The sequence below is a fragment of the Cetorhinus maximus genome, chromosome 20, assembly GCF_964194155.1.
Source record: "Cetorhinus maximus chromosome 20, sCetMax3.hap1.1, whole genome shotgun sequence".
Taxonomy (NCBI): Eukaryota; Metazoa; Chordata; class Chondrichthyes; order Lamniformes; family Cetorhinidae; genus Cetorhinus; species Cetorhinus maximus.
The window spans coordinates 84,593,148-84,599,242 of record NC_135898.1 but is presented as its reverse complement, the minus strand read 5'-3'; positions in this window follow the sequence as shown (position 1 = coordinate 84,599,242).

Here is a 6,095-nt window from a genome sequence, read left to right as displayed (position 1 = left end):
TGGTCCCATTCTGGTGAATCTGCACTGTAACCCCTGCAGGGCCAATATATTCTTTAGGTGCGATATGCAGAATTGAACACATTTAGTCCAGCTGGAGTCTGACCAAGGCTCTGTATAAATGAAACTTCATCAGTTCTGCTCTCTTGTTATCCTCCAACTCTCGGTACATTCCAGATGCCCACAGTCTACTCAAGGTTTATACTTGAAACTAGGATCATTTGGCAAACTCCCTTCGAGGGAACACAAAGCCACTGAAACTGTATCTTGGGAATGGTGGGAGATTGAAAGGAGGAGGCGGAGAGATAGAGAACAGAAAGGTTTGCCTAGAACTTTCCTGGCCTTGCATGTCCTTTTAATTGAGATAATGGAGCCAGTGTAATCTATCACCAAGGTTGTACATGAGACGCATTGTGAGGAAAGTCAATCTGTCAGTCATTTGCTGATTAATTGACTCTGTGAGAATGCCCCAGATAGAACTGACAATAGGGTTATTTTTACACAGAGCCAGTGTTCTGTCAATCAACACCTTAAGTCATTGAAGGTTAATTTGATGCCTATCGGTTATTGACAAAATACCTGTTGTCATTTTCTACATGTTTGTATTAAAAGAATTCAGTGAGTTTGGTATGCCAAACTATAGGTGAGCATACAGGCTCCTCAAAGGCACACAAAGTCCGCAAGATATTTTTAGAAGCTCATTATCTTCAATTTCTTCTCTTTTTCTCCTCCCTATCCCCCAAACCCTCAAGTGCCAGAGCACAGAAGTGACTATCCTGTATCTGCAACTGAACCTCAGGTGGTGTATAAGGAAATGGATAGATTGAATAGCAGACATCTGGGAGTAAGTTACAAACTGGAATTTAATCCAGACAATCGGATAGTTTATATAAAAATTAATTGATACCCAGGGGTGAGTTACAGGCTGGAATCTATTTGTGGGCTGTGGGTGGTTTACATATAGAATAACAGATACCCAGGAGTGTGTTACAGACCGTAATCTAATCGAGGGGTTCGGGTGATTTATATATAGAAAAACAGATACCCGGGAGTCAGTTACAGACCAGAATCTAATCGAGGGGTTCAGGTGATTTATGTATAGAATAACAGATCTCAGGGAATGAGTTACAGACTGGAATCTAATCGAGGGGTTCGGGTGATTTATGTACAGAATAACAGATCCCCCGGAATTAGTTACAGACTGGAATCTAATCAAAGGGTTCAGGGTGGTTTATATATAGAATAATCGCGGGAGTCAGTTTAAAAATAATCCGGTGTTAGTAAAAAGAGACCACAAAGCTGTTGTATTGTCGCAAAAAACCCTTTAGGGAAGGAAACCTGCCGTCCTTATCTGGTTGGGTAACTCCAGACCCACATCAACACGGTTGACTCTAAATTGTCCCCTGAAGAAGCTCGGCTAATCCCACAGTTGTATTAATATCGGTACCAAACAGTTCAAAAAGGTGGCTCCCCATCACCTTCTCAACAGCAACTATGGATGGGCAATAAATTCTGGCCCAGCCAACAACCCTAACATTCTAAGAATAAGAAACGGACCACAGTGCCAATTCTGTTGAAGGATCAGCGACCCGAAATGTAAGCTTCATTTCTCTCTCCGCAGGTGCTGCTTGACCTGAAGTATTTCCAGCCTTTCTGTTTATATTACGTAAAGCAGATTGCCCTGGTCATTCATCTCATTGGTGCTTGTGGGAATTTGTTGTCCAAAGGTTGGCTGCTGCATTTCTTACAACAGTGGCTACACTTTAAAAGTACTGAGTTACTGGTGCTCCCCTGCTCATCCACTGGAACTTGGATTTCTCTTCCAGCATTTCAGTGGCTCCTCAGCTGGAGTTAGAGAGGATGCGAGGGAAAATCCCTAAGGAAAAATCACTCCCTTCCCTGTGAGGGTTTGTGTGTCTCTTCCTTTGACAAAAAGTGAGTCAGTGACATCTGCTGCCAGCCTTACAGTATTGCTTATTCTTTCCATTCAGGTAAAGAAATTGGAGATTCACAGCCATGATTCATTGTGGGGGAAATTTCACTGTCCTGTATAGAGGAGCACTCAACAAGCAACAATTTAAGTTACACACATAAGGAAATATTAGGACAGGTGACCAAAAGCTTGGTCAAAGTGGTAGGTTTTAAGCAGCATCTTAAAGGAGGAGAGAGAGAGAGAGAGAGAGAGAGGTGGAGACGTTTAGGGAGTGAGTTCTAGGGATTAGGGCTCAGCCAGCTGAAGGCACTGCTGCCAATAGTTCTTTTTAATCATTTTATGGGATGTAGACATCGTTGGCTAGTCCAGCATTTATTGCCCATCCCTAGTTGCCCTTGAGAAGGTGGTGGTGAGCTGCCTTCTTGAACCGCTGCAGTCCATGCGGTGTAGGTAGACCCACAGTGCTGTTAGGGAGGGAGTTCCAGGATTTTGACCCAACAACAGTGAAGGAACGGCGATATATTTCCAAGTCAGGACGGTGAATGCCCTGGAGATATTTTTGTTAACAGTTCTCAACCACTGAACCCATTCAGAGTTCACCCTTGGTGTTTCAGTGCATAGGCCACATCCATGGCGATAACTTAGAAACATAGAAACTAGGAGCAGGAGTAGGCCATTCGGCCCTTCGAGCCTGCTCCACCATTCATTATGATCATGGCTGATCATCCAACTCAATAGCCTGCTCCCGCTATCTCCCTATATCCTTTGATCCCTTTCACCCCAAGAGCTATATCTAACTCCTTCGGAAAACCAATAACAATCTTGCGTTTAGCATGTTCCATGTAGGTGACCGATTCCCGGGTGATATTTTCCAAGAAAACCTTGAGAACCCAATGAGTTTCCTCATAAATGAGGCCGTAGATGCGTTTAATGCCTCCATGTCGAGCGAGGCAGCGAATGGCAGGTTTAGTGATTCTCTGGATATTATTTTGGAGGACTTTCTGGTGCCGTTTAGCACTACCTTTACGGAGACCTTTACCGCCTTTGCCTCTACTGGACATCACACCCAGAGACTAAAAGAGGGGAACTCCCAGGTGGTGGTGTTCCCATGTATCTGCTGCCTTTGTCCTTCTAGATGGTAGCGATCATGGGTTTGGAAGGTGCTGCCTAAGGAGCCTTGGTGAGTTCCTGCAGTGCATCTTGTAGATGGTACACACATTGCTGCCACTGTTCATTGGTGGTGTAGGGAGTGAATGTTTGTGGAGGGGGTGCCAATCAAGTGGGCTGCTTTGTCCTGGATGGTGTCAAACTTCTTGAGCATTGTGGGAGCTGCACTCATGTGAACTGCAAGTGGAGAGTATTCCATCACACTCCTGTCTTGTGCCTTGTATCTGGTGGACAGGCTTTGGGGAGCCAGGAGGTGAGTTACTCGCCGCAGGATTCCTAGCCTCTGACCTGCTCTTTAGCCACAGTAATTATATAGCTAGTCCAGTTCAGTTTCTGGTCAGTGGTAATGCCCAGGATGTTGATACTGGGGGATTCAGCAATGGTAATGCCATTGAATGTCAAGGGGCGATTGTTAGATTCTCTCTTGTTGGAGATGGTCATTGCCTGGCACTTGTGTAGCGCAAATGTTACTTGCCACTTGTCAGCCCAAACCTGGGTGTTGTCCAGGTCTTGCTGCATTTGGACATGGACTGCTTCAGTATCTGAGGAGTTGCAAATGGTGCTGAACATTGTGCAATCATCAATGAACATCCCCAACTTCTGAACTTATGATGGAAGGAAGGTCATTGATGAAACAGCTGAATATGGTTGGGCCTAGGACACTACCCTGAGGAACTCTTGCAGTGATGTCCTGGAACTGAGATGATTGACCTCCAACAACCACAACCAACTTCCCTTGTGCTAGGTATGACTCCAACCAGTGGAGAGTTTTCCCCCTGATCTCCATTGACTTAGTTTCGCTAGGGCTCTTTGATGCCACACTCGGTCAAACGCTGCCTTGATGTCAAGGGCAGTCACTCTCACCTCACCTCTGGAGTTCAGCTCTTCTGTCCATGTTTGAACCAGGGCTGTAATGAGGTCAGAAGCTGAGTGACCCTGGTGGAACCCAAACTGAGTGTTAGTGAGCAGGTTATTGCTAAGCAAGTGTCGCTTGATAGCACTGTTGATGACCCCTTTCATTACTTTGCTGATGATCAAGAGTAGATTGATGGGGTGGTAATTGGCAAGGTTGGATTTGTCCTGCTTTTTGTGTACAGGACATACCTGGGCAATTTGCACATAGCCGGGTAGATGCCAGTGTTGTAGCTGTACTGGAACAGCGTGGCTAGGGGCGCAGCTAATTCTGGAGCACAATTCTTCAGTACTATTGCCAGAATGTTGTCAGGGCCCATAGCCTTTGTAGTATCCAGCGCCTTCAGCCATTTCTTCATATCATGTGGAGTGAATCGAATTGGCTGAAGGCTGGCATCTGTGATGCTGGGAACCTCCGGAGGAGGCTGAGATGGATCAACCACTCGGCACTTCGGTCTGAAGATTGTTGCGAATGCTTCAGCCTTATATTTTGCACTGATGTGCTGGGCTCCTCCATCATTTAGAATGGGGATATTTGTGGAGCCTCCTCCTCCTGTTAGTTATTCAATTGTCCACCACCACTCATGACTGGATGTGGCAAGACTGCAGAGCTTAGATCTGATTCGTTGGTTGTGGAATCACTTAGTTCTGTCTATCACTTGCTGCTTATGCTGTTTTGAGCGCAAGTGGTCCTGTATTGTAGCTTCACCAGGTTGGCACCTCATTTTTAGGTATTGCTTGGTGCTGCTCCTGGCATGCCCTCCTGCACTCTTCATTGAACCAGTGTTGATCCCCTGGCTTGGTGGTAATGGTAGAGTGGGGGATATGCCAGGCCATGAGGTTAAGGTTAAGATTGTGGTTGAATACAATTCTGCTGCTGCTGATGACCCACAGCACCTCATGGGTGCCCAGTCTTGAGTTGCTAGATCTGTTCAAAATCTACCCCATTTAGCACGATGGTAGTGCCATACAACAGGAGGGTATCCTCAATGTGAAGACGGGACTTCGTCTTCACAAGGACTGCGCGGTGGTCACTCCTACTTATTCACTCATGCACAGATGCATCTGCTGCAGGCGGTTTGGTGAGGATGAGGTCAAATATGTTTTTCCCTCACCACCTGCCGCAGACCCATCTAGCAGCTATGTTCTTTAAGACTCGCTAGCTCGGTCAGTAGTGGTGCTACTGAGCCACTCTTGGTCATGGTCATTGAAGTCCCCCACTCAGAGTACATTCTGAGCCCTAGCCATCCTCAATGCTTCCTCCAAGTGGTGTTCAACATAGAGGAGCACTGATTCATCAGCTGAATGGGGGCAGTAGGTGGTAATATGGACGTTTCCTCGTCTATGTTTGATCTGATGCCATGAGATTTCACAGAGTCTGGAGTTAATATTGAGTTCTCCCAGGGCAACTCCCTCCTGATTGTATACCACTGTGCCACCACCTCTGCTTGGTCTGTCCTGCCGGTGGGACAGGACATACCCAGGGATGGTGATGGTGGTGTCTAGGAACATTGTCTGTAAGGTATGGTTCCATCTGTATGACTATGTCAGGCTGTTGCTTGACTGGTCTGGGAAACAGCTCTCCCAATTTTGACACAACTCCCCAGATGTTAGTAAGGAGGACTTTGCAGGGTCAACATGGCCAAATTTGCCGTTGTCGTTTCCGGTGCCTAGGTCGATGCTGGGTGGTCTGTCTGGTTTCATTCCTTTTAGGCTTTTTAGCTGAGTGGCTTGCTAGGCCATTTCAGGGGGCATTTAAGAGTCAACCACATTACTGCAGATGTAGGCCAGACCAGGTGAGGACAGCAGATCTTCTTCCCTAAAGGATGGAAGTCCAGATGGATTTTTTACGACAATCGACAACAGTGTCAAGGTCACCATTAGGCTTTAATTCCAGATTTTAATTGAATTCAAATTCCACCATCTGTTGTGGTGGGATTTGAATCTGGAACCCCAGAGCACCCTGGGGGGGGGTCTCTGGATTACCAGTCCAGTGACAATACCACTATGCCGGAATTGGAGGGGTGGAGAGTTCTCAGAGTTTTTTTTTGTAAAAATATACTTTATTCATAAAATATCTTCAATC